General features: G+C 41.8%; 1 pseudogene; it reads left to right on the top strand.

Annotated features, from left to right (window-relative positions):
* Positions 1-4319: 4319 nt before the first annotated feature.
* On the top strand, positions 4320-6093 carry LOC114046636 (annotated as a pseudogene).
* Positions 6094-25442: the final 19349 nt, after the last annotated feature.

Here is a 25442-nt window from a genome sequence, read left to right as displayed (position 1 = left end):
ATCATAAATTCCAATGGCTCCCTATTGCCTTTAGGATAATAACAACAATAATACCTAATATTTATATTGTAAAGTAAATAGATTACTTTATATAGTAAATTTTTTACACAGTATATACTTGTAAATTAAAGAACTTCACAAATATTTACTATATGAAGGCAAAATATATTAGAAATGTATAAAGCAAAGAAGGGTAAGCTTTTGTATCCTCAGTGCCTATAACAGTGTCTGGTGCATAGTGAGACCTCAATAAAATGCTTATTGATTAATTATTAGTTGTTTGGTCAAAGAAGGATTAGACTTCTGCTCAACTCCAGAAGGGTTAAAGTAGTTGAGTGTTGCAGAGAAGAAAATTTGGAAGCAAATTGGGAAATGTTCCTAAAGAGCTCTCCAAAAAGGAAACATACCACCTCAAGAGACAATGGATTCTACCTCATTAGAGTTAACTGGATAACCCCTTGTTGAGAATGTGGATTCATAGGTACAAGTTGGATGAGACAGCCTCTGAATATCATTCTGAGGTTTTATAAATAAGACTGGATATTGGAGCCTAGTCTAATTCCTTCATTTTACAGTAAAGAAACCAAAGAATAGACAGAGTCACATAGGTAGTGAATACAGGTTCAGTGGTGTCATATCCAAGCTTCTTGGCTAGGATAAGAAATGAGTCAAGGGAACATAGCCTATGAGCATCCCTGCCTCTGGCAAGTAAATCAGAGTATGATTACAACCAATGTTTTTGTTCAGTGGGGACTAGTAGAAATTTAAACTAATTGGTATGCTACAGAGTATATATTTCTTTAAACCTTGCTCTAAATGGATTTCTTTTAATGATTTCTCATTTATACAAATTAACAAATGAGATTAGTTAAAATACATTTTTATCTAAATTCTTAACTAACAATATCAATTTATACCTTCCCTCCAGATACACCTTTAATAAATTTTGGCACATTTACATAGTCTGCATCCATCTCTTCCTTCATGAATAATTTTTTTAGTCTGGAAAGGGTAAAAGGAAATTTAATGGTTAAGATGGAACTAAGCCTAGGATAAGCAAGAAGTTAGTAAGTTGAATACTTGGCTATCTAAATCTGAATCCAGATTCAGATGAATTACATTTTAGTTTATTTACTTACTAAGAGGGGGGAAAATGGATATATAACTGTAGAACCATTGTTGGTGTTCTTTTAGAAATTAGAAAGAGTGAAAGAGGTGCCAGCAGTCTGGAGACAGTCAATTGCTCCAATTTATAAATATGGGAAAATGGTGCATTCCAGAAACTACAGATCAATAAACATTACTTTGACCTCTGGCAAAATGCCAGCACAAATTATTAAATAGATGACTTATGAGTATTTTTAAAAGAAAATAGTTATCACTAGAAGTCAGCATGGGTTTAGAAAGAACAAATTGTGTGAGACTGTCTTTATTCTATTTTTAGTAGTGTTACTAGAATGATACATCAAAAGAATATCATAATTATAGTACCACATGGTTCCAGCAAGGTATTTTACAGTCTTTTATGATATCCTTGTGGAATAGTAATGCAGTACAGCCAGGTATGTTTGTAGATGGTTGAAGCAAAGTAATCCTTATTGATAGATCAATGTCAGTCTAGAATGATGTCCCTAGTGGAAGACCACAGGTCTCTTTCTATGTGACCAAATCCAGTTGAACATTTTTAACAATAACTTGGGTGAAGATACAGAATGTACACTTAATAAATTTCCAGGAGGCACAAAACTGAAATATATGGTTAATTCACTGGATAGGGAATTTTTTTAATATCTAGACAGGATAAAATAATAGGCCAAATTTAACAAGATGAAATTTAGTAGGAAAAAATATAGAAATACTGTAATTTGATATTTTTTTAAAGTCAATTACACAAGCATAGAATGGGAAGACTGGACTAAGCAGTAGTTCATCTGAAAAAGGCCAGGGGATTTCAGTTGATCTCAAGTCAGCAACATGACATACTGTAAAAATGTGGTAAGAGAATTGAGAAATCTGGATTATAGTCCTGGCTCTGTCACTATCTATCTGTGTCATTTTCAGAAAGTCACTTGGCCTCTCTGGGTCTCAGTTGCCCCATATGTAAAATGAAGGAGGTAGATAAAATGCCTTTGAATGTCCTTTCTGCCTCTAAAACCCCAGGATCCTAGATAGGTGGTGCCTAGGACAAGGGAGGTAATAGTCTCACTGGCTTCTGTACCAGTTAGATCATATCTGTAGTAGTGCACTCTGTTTGGGACACTGCTATATTGTAATAGGTCAAGAAGAATAGACAAACTGGAAGACATTAGCAAATTAGAATGGCTGAGGGATTTAAAAGCACATCAATACGAGGATCAATTTAAAAATCTGGGGCCATTTAGCCTGGGGAAGATGGAGGAAGGGGACATGGTAACAGTTTTCATACATCTGAATGTCTATCATGGGGAAGAGGAGAACTAATTCGATGTTGTTCTTAATGGAATAACTACCAATGGGAACTGATGGAGAATAGATTTTATCTGAGTAATATAAAGGTCTTCCTAATGATTATTGTTGTTCTGCTGCTTTTCAGTTGTGTTCAACTCTTTGTGATCTCATTTGGGGTTTTCTTGGCAAAAGTACTGGAGTGGTTTGCCATTTCCTTCTCCATCCCATTTTACAGATGAGGAAACTGAAGTAAACAGGGTTAAATGACTTGCCCAGGGTCTGTCCTTCCTAATGATTACAGCTATTTAAAAAAATAAAATAAGTGGTGAGTTCCCCGTTACTAGAAGTGTTCAAGCATATCTAGATAACCATCTGTCAGGAATATTGTAGAAAGGATTCCTGCACTGAGTAGGAGCTCGGACCAATAATCTCTAAACTTCCCTCCAATCCTGAGAGTGTATAATTTGACCCCTGACTGTTCAGGACTTTCTTATCTTCAGATCTGCTGTTTTCAAGTAGCTCTTCCTCTTACTCTCCTTAAAACTTGCTTATCCTGTGTCCCATTCCCATCAGACTGAGCCATTGAGAAATGAATCCCAGACCAGATGTTAATGGCGGATAATGACTTCGCACACCCCTCTGAAGGAGGGATGACACATTTGGCAGGTGCCTTTCTAGACCTTGCCCCAAAGAGCGACTATGCCTAGGATTTGGGTGCAGGGGCAGGTGGGTAGGGGATACAGTTTGGGAGAAGAAGATTCCTCCTGGCCAACCTTCTCCATACACATGGGTAGCTAGCTACTGGTCCTGCCTGTGATCATACCTTAGACTAATGTGGTGAAAGGGGGAGTGGGAAGGGGATGCAGGAAGAAAAATACAGAAAGCATATGGGCCATGAAATAGAGCATATGGATGCAGTCTTCAAGTACATGGCCACCCATATGCTCCTGAGCCTGGCTCACTCAGCCTCCTCCTCTCTGCCCCCTCCCCCTGCATTCAGGACCCAGTTCAGGCAGCTTCCTCCCCTTTCTTCCCCTCCCCCCTTTCCCACCCAGTCTGCTTCACTTGGCCCCCTCTCCCTCCTCCTCTCACTCCCAGCCTGGCTCATTCATCCCTCCTCTCCCCCTCGCCTCTGGCTGGTTCATACATCAGATGCTTCCCTCCATCCAGGGGAACTGAGACCATTCATGTGTGATTAATACATTGAACTTCCCTGCTGCCCAGAGAGATGCCAGGTACAGGTGGATAAAGGCCGGGCTTAATTGGAATGGGGGAGGAGGGAGCAATTACCTTTGCTCCAGCTCTATCTTTAGACTCTAGTTTTCTGCTTTTTATTATCAGCTTTCCTCCCAAAATAGCTCTCACATGGACAGACTTGACCTTTTAGACCAGAATATGACCCCACCCACCCACTCACCCATAACAGGGAAAGTTCACAAGCTGCTTTGTGACCTTGAGCAAGTCACCTTACCTCAGTTTTGTCCCTTGAAAATGAGGGAGCTGGCCCAGATGATCTTTAAGGTCCCCTCCAATGCGATATGTGTGAGGTGGATTAGATTGTCTCCCTGAGCCTCAGTGTGTAGAACTAGGAGGAAGGAATAGAACTTGCAAAGAGGCAGATTTTCAGCCCCTGGTCCCCAGGCCAGTTACACCAGCAGCCCTTTCCACCTCTGTTCCAGCGCCCCGCCCCAGTCCCTCTTCCTCCCAGGCGTAGGCAGGGAACGCCTCACCTGCCCGGCCCAGAGTGGCTGAGGCAGCGGTGCTGCCAAGGGAGTGGCTCAGCATCCTCTAAAGCAGACTGCATGCAAAGGGGGAACGTTCTGGAAATAGGAGGCTCGCCATACTTTGGTCGCAGTGAGGTGGGTGGAGTGGGTAGTTTGCGGGTGGCCAAGATGCTGGCCTTTGAGGCAAGAACCATGATCAAGCCCTCAGGCTTCCTCAAACCAGGGTCCCCGAAGAAGATGCCAGGTTTCAGGCATATCAGAACTCCCTACCTCGACTGCCGGGTGCCCCCACTGTAGCAGAGGCCAGACCGCTACCTTCAGATCCTGTAGCCCATTGTGAGCAGTGAGGAATGGACTGACACCAAGTTCCAGGGCTCAGAAGGTGCAGGAGAGTGCGAAGAGCCAGGAAGATAGACTGAGTAGTGGCTAAAGACAGCCTACCTCCAGTACCAACACCCTGTGGTGATCCACCCTAGCCCAGGCCTGGTGCTACCCAAACAAGACTTTGTGGATTCCCAGGGTCAGCTTCAGTTTGCAGCCAAACTCATAGAAGGAGCTTTGGATTTCAGGGCATGATTGACAATGAGACTCTGCCAGTGGAAGATCTTGGAGGAAAGCCACTGTGTATGAACTAGTCCTACTAGAGCCTCTCTTCCTGCCAAATCCCAAGTCCCAACCAGGACTGGATCATTAACTACAGCAAAACATCTAAGTCCTCTATACATATCACCATTGTACACAATGTCCAGTTTTTTGAGTTGGACATGTACCACAGTGATGGGGCACCCTTCACCACAGATCAGATCTTCAAACAACTGAAGAAGGTCTGGAACTGGTCCCTGCAGACCAAGAAGGAGCCTATAATAACCTCATCAAAGACAAAACAAACAAGGCTTCAGTGCATTTGACACAGAAGAGCATCTTCACTGTGTGCCTGGATGAGCCCATCCCATAGGTCTTGGAGGACGTCTACAAGAGCCAGGTGGCTGGCCAGATGCTGCATGGTGGAGACAGCAAGCAAAACAGTAGAACCACTGATTTGATAAAACCCTGAAGTTCATCGTGGCAGAAGATGGTTCCTGTGGTCTCATGTATGAACACACTGCTGCAGAGGGACCCCCATTGTGGCACTCCGGGCCACATCATGGAGTTCTGGAAGAAACCAGAGCTTGAGAGGTCACCCATGATTCCCCTAGCTATGCCCAAGAAGCTGTGCTTCGACATCACCCCTGAGATTAAGGATGACATTGAGAAGGCCAAGCAGAACCTCCACGTCATGGTACAGGACCTCAACCTTACAGTGCTAGTGCTCCATCACCTTGGGAAGAGTTTCCCCAAGTCAGAGAAGATGAGCTCAGTTGGTTTCATCCGGATGGCCCTATAGATAGCCTATTATAGAACCTATGGCCAAACCTCTTCCACCTATGGCAGTGCCTCACTCTGAATGTTCCACCTGGGCCACACTGACACCATCCGTTCCAACTCTGTTGATTCCTTCAACTTTTTCAAACCCATGGATGACACTGATGTGATGAAGCAAATGAAGGTAGAGCTTCTGAGGAAGGCAGTGATGACACACAGATCACACACTGACAAGGCTATCCGAAGGGAAGCCCATGACCAGCACCTACTGGGCCTGAAGCTTCAAGCCACCCAGGATCTAGTGAGCATCCCTGAGATCTTCACTGACACATCCTAGGCCACTGCACTTTAAACTTTCTACCAGCCAGTTCCCTGCCAAGATCAACTGTGCCATGCATGTGCTTTGGGCTGGTGGTTATGGTGTCTCCTACAACTTCATGGCTGAGCACATCAGCTTTGTGGTGTCTGTCTACAACAGCTGTGCCAAGACCAATGCTTCCCATCCTGCTCAGTACCCGGAGAAGGCCCTGTCGGACTTGCGCAGGACCTGCTGCAGGAACGTCCTCGAGTCAAGCTGTGAGCCATGTCTGAGATGCGAATATCTCTTCTTCAAGAGAAGAGATTCTGGGGGAAAGACAGGAGTGGAGGGACAGGGTCTGTCTTGCCATAGGCCTCTGAACTGTTGGGGCCTCAGGAGTAAAGGACTTCCCAACAAAGCAAATTCAGGTCCCCAGCCTAGCACTACATATACCATCTTCACCAGCCAATTCTGCCACTGCCCAGGACATCAGACCTAATCTCCTCTACCTTTTGATTCCTCCTGAAACCTCATTTCCATTACCCTCCTGGGATACAGGCTTACTTCCTGTCCCACCCAACTCTTCCTACCATCTTGATACAGCTCCATGTGGGCCCAGCACAAGAAGGATCCATCTCCCCACAGCCCTAGCTCAGAGCCAGCACCAAATTTAGCCTGACCTTCACCATCTATAGCTTCCTTAGTTGCTGTAGTTGTGGGGGAAGAAGTGGGAGGTATCTCAGCTACCCCACTCTCTCTAGTATACTGGGACCAGGGCTAGATTTGGATTTCAAAAGTCAAGTGCCTTTAATAATATCATTTTCCCTGTTGTTCCCATCGTAGGAGTTCCCTATTCTCCCTGATCCCTAGCCCATGGTAGGAAAAGCCCCCTGGTGCTGTCTATAATAGGAATTCTTGAGCTATTAGGTCAGGTCTGGGCTACATCTGACATTGGCTATGAGTTTCAATTCCAGTTCCTCTGTCTTGGGGAAGAGCAAGCCTGTGAAGGATAACACTCCTGCAGCCTAGTACATCTGCATTTTTACAAGGACTACTCCTCCCTTAAGGTGGAAGGAAGGAAATAGTCGGTTCTTGAGCTTGGGCCCTCTTCTTCACCCCAATCCCTGATTTATGAAGGGTAGTCAAGGGATGATGGACTTTGTCTTGGAGAACTAGCCAGATTTGAGCCTCACTGGAGCCCCAGGGGAAGGACAGAGGAGAGGGGAGGAGTCAGTCAACCTTCCTGTCACCCCACCCTAGGTTTGCATGAATTTGATTGTTCACATTAGGGCTCAGTTACTGTCTTTGATGATGTAGCTAATACCCTTAGTCCCTTGGCTCTGTCATTATGGTTCCTGAACCATAGTGAAAGATTATACTGTAATATTGTGGGAATTAATAAAGGGGAAATCTGTTAGAAGACTAAAAAAATGCTGATTTTCACTGGATAGAAGGAAAAACTTCCTAAAAATTAGAGCAGTCCAAATGCAGAATGAACTCCCATGAGAGAAAGCAGATTCTTTCTCAGTCATGGTCCTAGAACAAAGCTGCATGACCACTTATTGTGGATGGTGCGGACAGACTCTTTTGGTCAGGCGTGGATTGGACAAAACAGTTTCTGAGGTCCCTTCCTCCTCTGAGATTCTGTCAATTTTATCCTAACCATCAGAGATCATCAAAACCGTCAGCAAGCCAACCATTAGAGACAGGTTTCCCTGTACTCTTTCTCTTCTTTGGCCCTGGTTTTTCCCCCGCAGAGGTCAAGGTGCAGGAAATTGTTCCTAGGCTTTATGTGCTCTCAGTCAATAAATTGTTGAGTTGACAAACTGCTCTTGTTCAGTCATTTCAGTTGTGTTTGACTGTGACCCCTTTCGGGGTTTTCTTGGCAAATGTATTGGAGTGATTTGCCATTTCCTTCTCCAACTCATTTGACAGATGAGGAAACTGCGGCAAATAGAGTTAAGTGACTTACCCAGGATCACGTAGATAGTAAGTGTCTGAGACTGGATTTGAACTCAGGAAGATTCATCTTCCTGATTCCAAGCCCAGTGCTTTATCCACTGTACCGCCTTGCTGTCCCTGACTTGACAATAAGGGAATAAAATTACAGAATATTAAAGAGCTGCAATGATCTGTGGAGCTCAACTTGTACAAATCGCTCTTTTAAATACAAGGCCCTGAGAGTTAGAGTGACTATAAGTCTCATGAAGATAGAACCTGTGTCTTACCTAAGCTTAGAATCAAAGATAAAGAACTGCAAGGGACTTTGTGAGAGGACATCTCAACCAACTTCACTTTTCTTTTTCTAGCATAGTTTTTGCACATAAGAGGAATTTCATCAAAATTTGTTGAAATGAAAATTTAGCAAAGGAAGGATAGCCAGTAAATGGCAGAACCAGAATTTGAACTCATGTCCTCTGACTCCACATCCAGAGGGCTTGCCAGTATGCCACTTCATTGAATAGGAAGAGGGTAAGAAGTCTAAAATGCACTCAAATAATTTCCTAGTGCAAATGAAAGTCAGAACAAAAATCACCACAAAAATCTCCAGGAATGGACACTGAGGAAAGAGACTGGAAGGGACAAAGAAACAGCAGGTGTTTCTTCTGTTCTTTGATGGATTTGTGATCTCATTGATGAATTAATCGATCAGCAATCATCTATTGATCTTAACTATGTGCTAGCCATTGTGCTAGATGCTAGAGATATGACAAAAAAGTGAAATAGTTCCTGCCCTCAAGGAGCTTACACTCTATAGATGAGGGTACTCCCTCCAGCCAAGCAAAACGTAATCCATCTATGCCTTCTCTTCTCGTGTAACTTTTGTCTATGTGCACCTATAAAGTGACACTAGGGGGTAGGGGCTGAGGGGAAGGGGAGGTAGGTCTTCTCAATGTGCTGGATGCTCTCCTCTGTTCCTCCTGACTTTGCAGAGATTGCTATGAAGCATGTAACTTTTCCATTATTTATCCTTCTGAGATATATGGATCCACACCTCCCTCAAGTAATGCAGTGACAGAATCATTCAACCCATCAAAAGGTCAGAATGCAAATGCAAAATGTAAATTAGGTATCAATTTTTTTCCTACAATCCCACAACAATGCAGTCATGTATGATCAGGTTTTAATGTGTAAACTAGATTACAAGATTCATCTATACCCTGATCTTTTAATCAGATTTGAATTTTTCCCTAATTGAGTCAAAAAGGTAATGTTATGTGATTGGTTGAAAGATTCAGTCATGGCTCTTGGGCCTACACATAAAAATATCAAGCCAGTTCAGAAATGGAAGGAATAAGGGTTGGGAATGCTTTATGGAGACAGACCCCTTCACTTATACCAGAGGGAACCCTGGGCAGGGGGAGGGAAGGAGGAGACTTCTGCACCTCTATTGGCCATGTCATCAAAACTACTGGGCTAGTAGAGATTAATCCATCTGTCTGGCAGCAGAGAAACACAGTAAGCAGAAGCAGATTCCGAGACAGATACCCAAGGGAGAAGTCGGCTTCAGGGAGTGTGGCCCCTCATGGCAGACAAGAATGACAACTGTGGATGCAAGAAAGAAATGGAAGCTGGGAGTCCAGCCTTGAGCCCTGCTCAGCAGAGATGAAACATGCAAAGAATAATAATAATAGCTAACATTTGTATAGCACCCATTAGGTGCCAGGCACTGTGCTAAGCACATTACAATTATCTCCTTTGATCCTTATGACAACCCTGGGAGGCAAGTGCTGTTATTATGCCCATTTCATAGATGAAGAAATTGAGTCAGACAGAGGTTAAGTGACTTGCCCACAGCTAGTAAGTGTCTGAGGCTGAATTCGTACTTAGGTCTTCCCTACTCCACTGTGCCCAGCAAGGACTCTACAAAGAGTAAAGGGACTTTCACGAGGTGAAAGTTCTGGGGACATGCTTTCAGTATCATGAGCTGTAAACTACTCTTCGCTACACATGCATCCTACAATATACCTCACTTTAAGTCAGTCAGTCAACAGGCAGTTAATAAAGGCTTTCTATGTGCCAGGCACTGTGCTAAGGAGTAAGGATATGGAAGAGACAACATGTAAACAACTACTTACGTACAAAATATTAAAGGTCCAGGTGTAGTGGAGCTAATGTCAGGGAGCCCACCCTTCCCACAGATGCTGTGTATTTGTACCAACTCTGTTCACAATGCCATGTTCATAAATACTCAGGACCTACAGTAATAAAAGTAGCCCCCACAGGGCTACCCATGGAAGGGCAGGGAACAGACACCTTCTGGGAATCCAAACTATAGAAGGAATATAAGGGAGAGCAGCATCCCAGAGGGTTTGTTACGTTACAACTTTCTGTGTGACCAGCCTGACTCCTTTTTCACCAGTCAGATATTTCTCTAGGGATTCATTGATCCTTTAACACTGTAAAATTCTTCATTGGTAGATTGATGTCATTTATTGTTCACTTGTGTCCAACTCTTCATGACTCCACTTGAGGTTTTATTGGCAGCAATACTGGAGTGGTTTGGCATTTTCTTCCCCAGCTCATTTTATAGATGAGGAAACTGAGGCAAACAGGGTTAAATGACTTGCCCAGGGTCACACAGCTTGTGTCTGGAGTCAAATTTGAACTCAGGTTTTCCTAACTCCAAACCCACCACTCTATCTAGTGAGCAACCTAGATGCCCTGATAGATCAATAGGATGATAGATCTGGAGCTGGAAGGATCATGAGAGATCATCTAGTACAATCCATCAGCACAAGGAAGCCCAGAGAGGTTAAGTAACCCGCCAAAGTCACACGTCTTAAGTAAAAGAACAAGAGGCTGAACCCAGGTCCTCTGATTACGAATCCAAGCTTCTCGCCATCCCACGCTGCAGGTTTCAGCCTCCTAACACCACCATGCACTATTCTGTTTCCTTTGGATGAGTTGCCACATTAACTCTTTAGAGATTGTGATATTCCGTGACTTGCAGCCAAACGGCATACCTGGAAAAATATTACTGTTAAAAAAAATGTACCTTTCTTTCCAGGAGAAGTTTAGGTTTATTAAAACCAACATCTGATTTCCCCAAATCAAGCCAACCCACTCTCCTTTTCCTGTTCAACTCTGGGCCCAGTTCATTGTCCATCTGTAGAATCTGCCCTAGGTATATACCTACCAACCATCTGAGAGAGTGACTTATCCATCTTCATACATTTGTGAAATAATTATTATTCATCAGCTTGGTTTTTTGTATGTGGATAGTTAGACTGAAATCTTCTTAAATATTTTTATTTTGTTAAATATTTCCCAATTACATTAAAAAATTTTTAACATTCATCTTCTAAAATTTTGAGCTTTAAATTCTCTCCTGCCTTCCTGCCCCTTCCACCCATTGGGAAGGCAATACGATATCAATTATACGATATCAATACGATATCAATTATATCTGAAATCTTTTGAATAATTATGGGTCTTCCTGGAGTCAGGAAAACCTGAGTTCAAAACTGGCCTCAGACACTTCCTAGCTGTGTGATCCTGTTTATTGTTGTTGTTGTTATCTCACTTTAGAAGCCATACAAAGATCCAAGAATTAATGCAATTAACAATATATCATCTATAAGCAGAGCACCTAAAAGACCTCACCATCTATAAGAAAGACTTCTGCACTGGACATTCTTCAGAACAGTAGCAAAAACTGAAGAGCAGTCATCTCCCTATTTTATGTGTTATTCGATATTAATAAGCAGAGGGTCCTCCAAACTCAAATCAGGGACTTAGCCAAGAAAAAAAAAAGTACAAACAAACAAATATGGGAGTTCCACAGGGCTCTTATGAAGGAGCTCCCATGAAGAAAGTCAAGTAATAACAGCAAAAGCTTAGTGTAGAAGACAAAGTCAATGCCCTCTACCTTCCCAGACCATATTCCTGCTTTCAATTATGTCTGCCCGCAACAAAACCTCTAACTTTTACATTGTGGCCAAAGCAGAACCTCAGGGATATTTTTTGACATTTTAAAGGATCCTTGTATGTGAAAAAGTTGGGAGCTCCTGCTTATTAGATGAGATTCCAAAATTGTGCAGCATTGGATCAGATAATCTTAGGTCTGAAAGCTGAAAGACTTATATAAATGGCCCAACCGACCCATTTTACAAATAAGAAAACCAAAAGCCCAGAAAAGTTGTAAATTATTCAGCCTTGAAGGGCTCTCCCAACCCAAGATTTCTTAAGTCTATGACCCTTGAAATCTATACAAGTAAGGAGTCAATTTGAGGCCTGAAAGCATATTTCATTTTGGTCACATTAACTTAAGACATAGAGGGCCCCTCATCAAAAACACACATCCAAGGTCACTTATCATATCATTAGTTTACTTTTCCCTCAAAAATGACTTAAATTTCTTGACTTGGAGACATTTGCTCCTTACCAGCTATACCTTCTGCCCATTCTTTTATTCCCAAGAGGAGAGGGGAGCAATGCCTTCTCAGTTATTCTGAGAACATAGAGGAGCAAAAAAAAAAAAAAAAAAGTTAAGCTTGGGAGGAGGGGATTTACCCACCCAGCAACTGGAGAGCAGTTACCTGATCGCGGCAGCAAAGAGAAAAGACCCAGCGATAATCACATTCCCACTTGCCTGAGTCCTAGAAGTAACTAGACTCCTTGAACTCATACCTGAGGCATGTGCTAATGGACATGGAGACATGGTAAACATCCTGCCCCAAGTCAGGACTGAGAATGCCTCCTGGCTTCTTGCTCCTAATAGGAAAATTGAGAAAGGAATCTCTCGGCCTACTGAAAAGCTGAGGACACTCAGAACTGGGTTTCCTTCTTAAAACGAATAGATCTGAGTCTTTTATTCCAGATCAAACTCCCCACTACCACCCTTAACTCAATCCAATTCAAGTTAGTTCAGTTCAAAAAACATTTATTAAGTATGTATCATGTGTGAGGTCCTACAAAGTGACATGGATGTGAAGACGGATACATTACAGTCCCTCTTCTCAAGGGGTTCACAGCCTCTAAGGTGGTGGTGAGGAAGGAAAGACAATTATACAAGTAACAACGATACAAATTTGAATGTGATTAAGGTAACAGAGCCACCTGGACAGAGTGCTGGGTAAAGTAGAAGGAAGCTGTAGTGGAAGGAATGAAGACAGAAGATGACAGTGCTGCCCCTCCCCCTCCAATGTTTCTCATTCTTTCTAGTGTTCATTCCCCATCTTTCTTGACCTCTCTGCAGCTTTTGACGCTTTTGTTTGTCTCCACCTGCATACTCTCTTCTTTCTAGGTTTTCATAATATTCTTCTCTCCTGGTTCTCCTCCTACCTGTCTGACTACTCCTTCTCAGTCCCCTTTGCTGGATCTTCCTCTAAGTCATGCCCACTGTGTATATTCCCCAAGGTTCTGTCCCAGACCCTTTTGTTCCTCTATACCAGAGGTGGGGAACCTGTGACCTCGAGGCCACATACGGCCCTCTAGGTCCTCAAGTGTGGCCCTTTGACTGAATCTAAGGATTTGTTCTGTGAAGTTTGGATTTAGTCAAAGAGTCACACTTGAGGACCTAGAGAGGCACGCATGGCCTCAAGGCCACAGGTTCTCCATTTATTCATTTCCTTGGGTTCCATTATCATCTCTATGCACATGATATCCAGACCTATTTATCAAGCCCTGAACTCTCTCTAGTCTTACATCACCAGCTGCTGCTTGAACATCTCACAGTAAATGTCCTGTAAACTTCTCAGTTTTAACATGTCCAAAGGAAAACTCAATATCTTTCCCAGAAAACTTCAGTCTCCTGAACATCCCTATTGCTTTGGGGGCCACCATCCTCCTAGTTACCCAAAATTGAAAATTCAGTGTCTTCTTCAGCTCCTCAGTCACACTTCACCCAAATATTCAGTCTGTTGCCAATTTGTTGTTTCCCCCTTCATATATAGATAGATTAGTTGTCCTTAGTGCTCAAAGAAGACCAAAATGACATCACTATGTCGGGGTTAAGGTACAATGTGTTTGATTGTAGCTGATCAGGACAATATGAGCTCAGAAGGCTCTATCACAGGTCAGATACAAGTAGTCCATAAATAGATATACATGTGTATGTATAGGTATATGCCCATATACACATATATGTATGCATGTGTGTATGTAAACTCTTCACAGCTACCATCTTGGTGCAGGCCCTATTACCTCAAGCCTTGACCATTGCACTAGCCTGCTGGTTGGTCTCCCCAACTTAAGTCTCTCCCCATTCCAGTCCAGTCTTGTCTGGCAAAATGATTTTCCTAAAGCACAGATCTGACCATGTCACCTCCTCCCAATAAACTCCAGAGGTTCCCTGTTACCTCTAGGATCAAATGTGAAGTGCTCTACTTGTCCTGAAAAGTCAATCCTTCATAAGCTAGCCACTTCCTAACTTTCTAGTCACCTAACACTTTACTTCCCTTTGTGATCTGGCGGCACTGGTCTTCTTGCTCTGCCTCATAGACAGAACTTCCTTTGACTGACTCTGTGCCTTTTCATTGTCTCCCACGCCTAAAATGTTCTTCTTCCTCATCTTTACCTTCTGGCTTCTCTGGCTTCTTTTAGGCTTTTTCCTTAGCTCAAATCCCACCATCATCAAGGGGACTTTCTCAGTTATCTACCCTACCACTCACAAATAGTGGTAGGCCTTCCCTCTGAAATAAAATTCCACTTCAACTTTATATTTCTTGTATATACAAAGTTGTTTGCTTTCTCTCTCCTCATTTGAATAATTCCTTGAAGGCAGAAATCATGGGGTTTTTATCCTACATATATATATATATATATATATACCACCAGTGCTTAGAACAATGCCTGACACATAGTAGGTACTTAATAAATGCTTGTTGACTGCTGTCTGAAGCATATAATAAATACTGGAACTTAAGGGTAATTTACATGGCTCTGGTTAGTAGAAGAGGGATTATAAGAAGACTTTACAAGATAAATGGAAAAGAATATGTTTGTCCCCATTTTCAAGAAGAGACTGTGGAAGGTGCTTACCACAACAGGGAGAATGCTGCCTGTAAGTTAGAGCAAGATAGGAGTGAATGGGATTCAGACATCCTACCTCAGCTAGGAGTTAGGGTCAGGGAACTTCCATAGAGGAGGCACAAGTCAAAGAAGGCTCACAATGGCCTAGTTGACCTGCCTGAGGGTCAGCTAGGTGGATACTGTAGAGCTCTGTAAGGACAGAAACAAATATGTGTCAATCAATCCAAGGCATATGGCCTGAACAGTCTCACTTTTTAAAAAATATATATCTCAGAGGCAGCAGTGGGGGGTGACCACAATGGAAGTAAGGCAGTCACAATAGATGAAAGCTAAAAAGTTAGAACAACAGCAGAGAAGGGTGGTAAGCAGAAACGGGGCAACACTTTGGCCAGTGACAGATATGGTGGCAAATCCACTAAACCATGAGTTTCTCAGCCTCAGTAGACATGGATGTGGGGCAGAGCCCAGAAGAAGTAGAGCCCAGAAGTTGTCCCTAAACAACACCAAGTTACTATGGAAGGCAGAGACATTCAGACAGGAGGTACTTTTCAGCCATGATATAAGGTAGATGGCCCAGAAAATTTCTCTGAGACCAAAATCCTTCTTGAATTTGGAATCTGAGTTCTCCAGAAATGTATGCACATCCCCCAGTAGTGCCTGAGTATGTGGAAGATTGAAGAGTTGTGATTAGAAATTTTTGCATGTGCAAAAGCACCACAAACCATGTCCAAGGCAAGACCAACATATGGGAAAGGGGACAGGGGAAACACTGACACGTGAGGGGAAGAGGACAGGAATCACAAGACAATGACTTGACGTCGCTGCTGGGCAAGGTGGGCTTGGGTAGAAGGTCACTTGAGCTTTTTTTGGTCTGGTAGCTTTTACCTGATTACTCATACTGAGGTGCTCGGGGCTAAGTTCTGTTATTTCTCTGCTTCTAAAGGACTACAGGTACCCTCTGAATTTTATGCCATCTAAATCTGGCCCTGTTTCGGACATATACCAGCTATGTGAGTGATCCTGGACAAGTCTTAACCTCTGAGAACTCTAGGCCATAGGTTTCAAACTCAACTAGAAAGAGGAGCCACTACTCTGTACATAAGGATCCCTGTGGGCTGCATACTGAGTTCGTTTTAAAATGTGATATTATCTACATTTTAATGGATTTGTATTTATTTTGTTAAGTATTTCCCAATTACATTTTAATGTGATTTGGAGTGGGCGGCCTGTGACCTAGCCACATATTTGAGACTTCTGCTCTAAAACAATAAATTGGAGAAAACGTGCCAAACTACATGGGCTAGGGGAATTCTCTCATCCAAGAGTTTTCCATATGGATAAAATCACAGGTCAAGTCCACATCCCCGTCCCCTATTCTAAATCTGGTGTCTTGGTGCAAAGTTCTAGCTGCCCCCACTCTAATCATACCTCTGAAAAAGCACGCCCGTAGGAGTGCAGGCCAAGAATGATTCCTCTCCTTTATTTACGTTGTTACACTGTCTTGATTAAACACTACTGTTTGATTTCTAGTTACTGGCTGATCTATTTGTAAAGCTTGCACCACATGGAGTCATGAGCTGACTTTTACCCCTAATTAAGTCCTAATAGAGGTATGATTGCAGAAGAGTGGGACAACTGTTAAAATTATAAGAAATTTGAGGGAATAAGAAATAAATTACACTTGGGGAAGGAAAGATCAGGGAAAGCTTTATAAAGGAAGTTGGTTTTGAAGCAGAAAAAAAAGGACTTCAAACCAAATGGAGAGAGAAAAGGAGGAGGAGAAGGGAAGATGACGTGAGCCAAGTCAGAGAGATGGAAGAAGACAGAATGAGAATAGCATACAAGAGAACATCAGATAAAGTGTGGCAGGCAGATTGGACTCAGACTCTGGAAGTCCTTGAGTACAGAAGTTGGCAGTTTATGCTTAATTTTGAAGGTAATAGGAAGCCAATAAAAAGGTCTGCTTTGTTGTTATGGTTGTTTTTGTTTGGTTCGGTTTCACTTTTTAGTAGAAGAGTGACATGATGATAATGCTGTATTATTCAGCAAATTAATCAGCCTGTGGAGGATGGATTAAAGAAAATAGGACAGACTGGAGGGAAGAAGAGAGGGAGACAGCAATGATTCAGCGAAAAGAAGAGTTGAGAATCTAAACTGGGGGATGGGGGATCATAAGTGGAAGTGGGAGGGAACTGGATGGAAGACATTGCAAGGACAGCTAGGTGGCAAAGTGGGTAGAGCACCAACTCTGGAGTCAGAAGGACCTGAGCTCATATTCGACCTCAGACACTTACCGGTTGTGTGACTGGGCAAGTCACTTAACCCCAATTAACTCTTTAAAAAAAAAAAAAAGATATTTCAGAGACATTGAGGACCGGACTTGGCAACTGTGGGCTGTTCAGGGTGAGAGACAAAAAAGGTTAAAGATGACTCTAAATCAATAAGCTTAGAGGTCTGGGAGGATGGTAATGCCATGAACTTAAATGGAGAAGTAGTCACTTTGCCTGCATGGGCTTCACTATGCTCGTCTGTCAAATGAGAGGATAGGACTAGCCGACCTTCTAGCTCTGAATCTCTAAACTTTTGGTGATAGCATGAGGGAAGAGGAGACTTAAGCGTAAGGGGTGGGGGTGGAGAGGTGAAAGGTGACGGGCTGACCGTCCTACCCTGCTCACCAGCTTTCACGAATGCTGTCTGTCCAGGGCCCACACATCGCCCTTCATATTGGTGGGTTTCCCCCCATGGGTCACTCAGCGGGACTAAGTGGGAAATCTATTGTCATTTGATAAAATGCCAATTCCATGGGGTACTTACAATACTCTCGTCCTACCCCAATTCCCCAGACTGGTTCTTTGTTGGAATGCTAACCAATCTCTGAAGAGAGCGCTCCTAACAAAGGAAATGACAATATATTCAGCGAGATACAGAGATACATATAAAGAACCCAATAAAGACTGTGTAAACAATCACTTGATTCCAAGCCTATCTATTTTGGGTGAGTTAGGGAAGGGAGGTAGTGAATGTCTGGAACAAGTCTTGTTAGGAGAAGTCCCTGGTTGAAAGCCAGGCCTGAATTATCACAAACAGATAGAGAATGAGTTTCTAAATCGGTCCCAATGCCAGCTCAGCATTTCTTGGTTACCACTGAGCTCCAGTGGTTCTTTCTGCCCTAGACAGTGCAAACTCAATCAGCTTTCATTGTTTATAAAGAAAATGACTTTACTTCTTCTCTTAAAAAGGTAAAACAAACCTTTTGTCTTCATCACTTCTGAAAGGTGACCCTGCAGTAACCCATAGTGCAGGCAAAAGAGCATTAAAGTCAGTCAAAAGAACTCTCTAGCATTCTGTAGTGGAAAAAACAATGAACTTAGTCAAAGGAACTGAGTTCAAATCCACACTATGCCACTCTCCATTTTCGTAAACCTTTGTGCTGTCCGTGTGACCAGAAGTAATTTCACCTCTCTGTGCCTCAATTTCCTCACTTGTAAAAAGGAAAGAGTTAGACTAGATGACCATCAAGGTCTCTTCCAGCTATAAAACTAAGAAGTTATACTCCTGCTTGAGTTTCCAAACCAGTTCAAGGTCTGTATGACTTTGAGCATGTCATTTTTCTTCTTGCAGACTTGGTTTCCTTCTCTGTAAAACAAGGGAGTTGAATTAGGTCTCTTACAGCTCTAAATCCTGTGATTTAATCAATCAACAAATATTTCTTAAGCACCTACTATGTGCTAGGCACCCGAGCTCCAAACTAGTCTCTCTTCCAAGGTGCTAAATCATTTCCCTGACCAAGTGAACCTTGAAAGAGAGTAACACTCCTCTGTGCTATATATGAAAGCTTGTCTCCACCAGAGTTGGTTTGAAAGAATGATACATCTGCACTTGAAAGGAAGGGCAGGCATAACTACAGAGGAAGCCAACCTGTGATGACCCACCCCTTGTTGGGGACAACAATCTGAAATGTTCGTGAATTAGAGCTCCCCTCTCCATGCCAGTTGCCAATCCCATGGGGTTTTCAAGGGCTATTTAGGCTGCTTTTCCTTGGATCTGGGATCCACATGGCATGACTCATTATCAGCTATCATTGTCTGTTATCTGCAGAGGACTCTTGTTTAAATAAGGGAGAGTGGTGATGATAACTGATTATCCAGGAATTCCAAGCTGCAAAATGAGAACCTGATCAAAGATATTGAGACAATTTGCACGGCATTTAATCTTTCCATTGCAGCTCATTACATGATCTCAGTTTCTGTAACTGGCAGAGGAATGTGCTTTGGGGGGAAAAATAAATGATGTTATCAAGTTATCATCATCCCTGGGGGGTGGGAGGGGGAGGAGAGTGTGAGGAGTTTAGTTTAGGGTTTCTCCTAGCAAGAAGTTACACTTCCAAAGGAAGTAACTTAATGGCTCCCCAAAGCAAGTGAAGCTATGCCTCTCTTACCACTTAAATAATTCCCGAAAGTTCACCCCTGGCCAAGAATCATTCCTGGAGCGAAAAGAATAGAACCCTGAGCCTCTCTGAACAACACCCAGTCTGCTCACGGGGCCTTCACACCAAAGCAACCCTGAGTTTGCAATCTGCCAGCCTATGCTTGATTCCCAGCTCTGACCCTGACATAGTGAGATATAATGTGACAACAAGATCCTGGGCCGGTCACTTCACATCGCAGTCCCCAAGTAGAACAGGCAATCGATTACCAACCTGCGGGGTCACTGTAATGGAAGTGCTCAGCAAACCTTGAAGTTATTACATAAGTAAGAGCTACTATAATGTCATGTAAACTCAACCTTAACTGGCTATTTACATTGGCCTTGGGGTCAGAAAGACCAGGGTTCGAGTCCTTCCTCTGACACAAATTAGCTGTGTGAAGCTAAGCAAGCCATTTAACTTTTTAGTGTGATGGATAAACTCTCAGATAACGAGATTCAGAGGAGTGGCCAGTCTTCATAGAGGGTATTTCCTCACCAGGAGTTCCAGACCAGAAAAAGAATGGTTCTTGTCCTTGGTGCACTTATTTAACAAACTTTTTTTTTTTAAATCCCACTATGTACAAGGCATTAGGCTAGGCTCTTGGGGTATAAAGCTGAAAATTGAAAACTATCTCTCCCTCAAGCAGCTAACAATCAATTGGAGGTTAGGGAGGAAGGACATAAAACCTAAATGCAAGTAAATGTTACCACCTATAGCCTGGAACACTACTCCAGGACTCTGGGCTCATAGGGAGCTAGGACCATCTTGTAGTGGGTCTCCAAGAAGGTCCTTATCTTTAACTAGTTTTGTCTCTCCATATATATTGCCAGGAAAATTTCTAAAATGCAGCTTGGGTCCAGTTTGTGTCTTTGTTCAGTCATGTCCAACTGAACATTTGGGGTTTTCTTGGCAAAGATACCAGAGAGGTTTGCTATTTCCTTCTCCAGATCATTTTACAGATGAGGAAACTGAGGCAAACAAGGTTGTGACTTGCCCAGGGTCCCACAGCTAGTAAATATCTGAGGCCAGTTTTGAACTCAGGAAGATAAGTCTTCCTGCTTGCATGCCCAGTGCTCTATCCATTGGGTCACCTCATTGCCTATCAGCTTGTGTCTGACTCTCTCCAAATACAAGTAATACAGTCCGCTCCTTCAGAGGAACTCAATGTACAATATGGGTATCAGATATGAGAGAGCATTTCTTTCTCCCACCAGAGAAAATGCATCAAATGCAAAAGATACCCTGGAGCTTATGAATAAATATAGCAACACAGCATACTCCAATAGCTCATTAGATTCCCCTTAGAAGATAACTGAGCAACTACTAGATAGATCTTTCCCATTCACTTGAACCTGCCTGCACTATCTGAACAACTCACAGAAAAATCACAGAGATTTGATTGGCCAGATTCAGATCATCTGGCCCCTCATAGTATGATTTTAATATTCCAGCTGCCAACAGGCAAAAAAAAAAAACTATATAGTCAGCCTCTATGGAGAGATGATTCCATTATGACAAGGCCACATGACTAAGGTTCCAAAAACTTAGCAAATTCAGGAAATAGGCTGGATTGGCCTGATAGGTACTTGAAAACTTACTTATTTCTGATTGAATAAATCTGCAGTAACCATACCCCTTAGGCAGCAAGTTACTGGGGACCCACAGACAGAGGCAGAACTGAAGACTACCATGACATGTGAATTATTGTGACTTAATAAAATAATTAAATTTATTCACATATACAAATTTTTACATCTTAGAAAACTTTATGTCCAATGAGTCCTTCTTTTGTTTCAGTCACTTGTTTTACATGATTTGGAATTGAGTTCAAAAGTTTTTGACATAAATGATGAAACCACTTTTATCACTTTAGATATCAAGTATACCTTTAACTTAAGTCCAGTTTTTCAAGTCTGGCCTTGATTACAGCTCATAGGTTTTCAATGGGGTTTAAATTATGCAAGTTCCCAGGCTGTTGAAACATGTTTATCTCCATCTCTTAGATAAATTTCTTAATCTTTTGTGTCATGTGGCATGATATAAAATCATGTTTCAGTATTCCATCTCTATTTGGGAATTTTTGTAATCTTGGAATAATATTGTTTTTTTAATGTATAAACCCATTTATCAGAGTTCATTATTCCCTCAATGAGGATAAGATTTCTAGGTCAAATTCCCCCTCCAAAAAAAAATGGTTTGTTGTTGTTGTTCAGTTGTTTTTCAATTGTGTCTGATTCTCCGTAACCCCATCTGGGATTTTCTTGGCAAAGACACTGGGGTGGTTTGCCATTTCCTTCTCAAAAAATAAAAAATGGTTAAGGGATTTTTTTTTACAGTACTATAAAGATGCCCAGATCTTATAGGATTACCTAGACTTCTTTTAACAATGGTTTTGGTATAGTCTTGAAATAACTTTTTCCAATTTTCTTTACTCTATTCTTTGTATAGTCTTTTCTATGACAAGCATTTTTCCCCTTTGTAGCCAAAGTTAGCAGCTGTTTTTTTTTTAAACTGGTCTTCTCACTGTTATTTCAACTTCAAGAAGTCTAAACAATAACGTAGAGGAATCAGTAATAATTCTTCTCCCAGGTCCCTTTGACAGTCTTCAATTGTTTTATAAGAATTAATTAAACTGTTTCTTAGCTAAAGTTCGTGATTTCTTGATGCTATTGTTCATTTTCTCTTGCATTTTCCTCTGTGCTTGGACAAACCCTGATTTATTGTGGGATTGAATGATTCTTGAAATACTTGACTATACCACAACAAAAGCCACTACAATATCTCTCACAGTCATTGAAATAAGCTCTTTAAGGGCTAAAACTTTTGCATATTTCCTTGGAATATTATACGTTCTTAAAAATCACATGATTAAAAACACACAAAAAGCAATAAAACACAAGTGTATGGCATAAAATCTATCACTTAAGAACTAACTAAAGGTGAGGAAAGCAGCTAAATCTGATTTCATCTAGTCAAGGTCAGATGCTTCAATTGCTATCTCAAAATTATACCTTATCAAAACTATTGCTTGTCTCAAGTAATTCACACGCCACTATAAAAACTCATTTGTTGTCTGAGAACTATAGAGTTTGAAACTTTCTCGGCACTTCTGAGTGAATAAATGAATGAAACATTTATTAAGTCCTTATTATGTGCAAAGTGCTCTGTCAGGCACTGGAAATACTAATAGGATAGTAAGACAGTCTCTTCTCTGAAGGAGCTCACATTCCAATATAAGAACCAACATATATGTTAGGTTTCAGCAGCAAGTTAGTTGGAAAGGTCCAGTGCCCCTTAGGGTGCAACAGCAAAGCACACAATTCAGTTCAGTTCAATAAATATTAAGTGCCTACTATGTATCAGGGCAGCTAGGTGGCACAGTGGATAGAGTACTGGGCCTGGAATCAGGAAGACTCATCTTCCTGAATTCAAATCTGGCCTCAGACACCTACTAAGCTGTGTGAGTCACTTAACCACACAGCAAGTCACTTAACCCTCTTTGCCTCATTTTCTCATCTGTAAAATGAACTGGAGAAGGAAATGGCAAACCATTCCAGTATCTTTGCCAAGAAAATCCCAAATGGATTCACAAAGAGACACAACTGAAACAACCAAACAACAACTAATATACCAGGCACTGAGGATACAAAAAAAAAAAAGATAGTCCCTGCCCTCAAGAGACTTATGCCTCTTTTATGTCATTTCCACCAATAAAATTATATTAGTTTCTGATGATGGACCATTTAACACTGGGTGGGCGCATTGCTATTCCAAAGTCTCCTGGGTTCAGGTCCTGGGTCTTCTCCATCAATGTCTGAGGGGAGATGGTGGTCAAGGTGGCAGTTTCACTCACCTGGCAAATACTGTCTCAAATTGCCTTCCTGCTTCTACTAGGCTGGTTAGCCTTCCCTATGGATGAGCAGTTGGTGACAGTGGCTGGTGCCTTATATATAGGAGTTGCTTCCCTGGACAAAGGGTATAATGGCTGAGTTGGAAGTAGGACTGGTGGTCTGGAGGGTGCTGCCTCTCCAGAGGATGCACTTCTCCACTATTCATTGTGGCTGGCTAACGGCTGTTGCTGGTGATGAGGAAGGTGGCCACCTTTCCACAGTAATTTTCCCTTCAATTTTGGGGGGAGAGAGGCTGGGCTAGAAGTAGGTCTGGTGGCTTGGTGCACCCTCCTATTCCAAGGCTCTTGAGTTCAGGATCCTGGGGCTATCTCCATGAAGATCTGATGCACATAACTCTCTAAGCATGGAACTCAGCTTCAAATCAACTCCATGGCTATGTGGGTTAGTCATACAATAAGCATTTATTAAGGACTTCTCATGTGCCAGGCCCCATGCTAAGCCATGCTAAGAAATGCAAAAGCAATGTCCTTGCCCTTAAGGAATTTACATTCTAATGGGAAGACAACATATAAATAAGCAAGGACATAAAAGATAAATACAGAGTAGATGGAAGATCATCTTGGGAGGAAGGTACTAGCAGAGACATATAAATGCTCGCTATATACTTTAAAAACCTGATGGTATAGAAGTGAAGTTTTATATACATTCTTCTTTGTTCTTTGCATACAGATATGTGAGTGTTTGTTAAGTTAAGGATCTCCTGTGATCATTTGAGCTGCTGGGTAGAGGATGTATTGTAACAGAAAGAGAGAAATCAGGGAGACATTTTACAAGGCTATGAGAGGTAATGAGAACCTATGCAATGGTGGTATGTGTGAGTGGAAGGAATGGAATGTGTAAAAGAGATGTGGTAAAGGTAGAAAATGACAAGATTTAACACCAGATTGGCTATGTGGGGTGAGTGTGAGTGAGGAGTCAATGATGATACCAAAGTCTGATTGGGAAGATGGTGATGCCCTCAACAGTAATAAGGAGGTTAAGAACAGAAGAGGATTTGAGAAGAGGGGGAAGATAGAAAGTTCTTTTTCACATGTGTTGAGCTTGAAATGGCTATGGGATGGATGACTGAAAGCCAATTGGAGATATATGACTGTGGATCAATAGAGAGACTAGGGCTAGATATATAAATCTGGAAGTCATCTATACAAATGTAGAAATTGAATCCACAAGAACTCATAAGATTACCAAAAGGTAAATGGTCATGGTTGGTGGCCTAAACCTATTTTCTGTTGGACTGCTTTCTCATTTTCCAGGCATTGTTGTTGAATCTTGGGTCCTTACTCCTGTAGTTGAAGTCATTGGGTTTATCAAATAGTATGTTACTATGTACAATGGTTTCTGGATGTTGTTTGCCTATTATGCCGTACGAACTAATTTTTCTAAATTTTTTAACCAGCACCAAATCATTCTGATGATTACTGCTTTATCAAATAAATCTAGAATTATTAGGCATCCTTCATTCTTTCTTTTATTCCCCAGTCTTTAGATTCTTGACATGTATTTTTACAGATAAATGTTGTTATTTTATCTAGTTCTATAAGATATCTCTTTGATACTTTGATTGGTATATCATTAAATCTATTTAATTTAGATTGTATTGTTGCATGGCCCAACTGTAATTAAATCAGTTTTATATGACACACCTCTGTTCTCATGGAAGGGGAAAGCAGCACATTTATTTGCCAGATGCTATGCTAAGCACTCTACAAGTACTATTTCATTTTATTTTCACAACAACCATGGGAGGTAGACACTATCATCATCCCCATTTTACAGTTGAAGAAACTGAGACAGACAGAGGTTAAGGCCATACAGAGTCACACAGATAATAAGTGTCTATTCAAATTTAGACCTTTGTGACTCCAAGCCAGGTAGTCTATCGTCTGCATCACCTAGCTGCCTCATGGAGATTAGGAAATGCATGGAATATAGTAAATATAAATAGACATACTTCTTAAGATAATATGTTCCATAAGTTTTCTACTGCCTAAAATAGCTCTTCCTTCTATTTGTTCTGAAATGGGCTTTCTCTAACATCAAACACTAAGTGAAGGGATGTGATACTAGTTCTAGAATTAAGGGATTTTGTGAGTTTTCACCTAATCCTATCTATGCCTTTATCATACCTTGATCAAGTCATCACCCTTAAATATTCCACCTCTACTATCCATAACTCTGATATTCATCTATCTGATTATAATTTCTAATCATCCCTTCCTTCATCCCACCTAAACTACTCCCTTTCCTCCTCATGACCTTCTCATTTTACCCTTCTC

This window comes from Vombatus ursinus, unplaced genomic scaffold (genome assembly GCF_900497805.2).
Source record: "Vombatus ursinus unplaced genomic scaffold, bare-nosed wombat genome assembly UNPS02014785.1, whole genome shotgun sequence".
NCBI classification, from domain to species: domain Eukaryota; kingdom Metazoa; phylum Chordata; class Mammalia; order Diprotodontia; family Vombatidae; genus Vombatus; species Vombatus ursinus.
The sequence above is the reverse complement of the archived record's forward strand: the minus strand, read 5'-3'. Positions and strand labels throughout refer to the sequence as shown.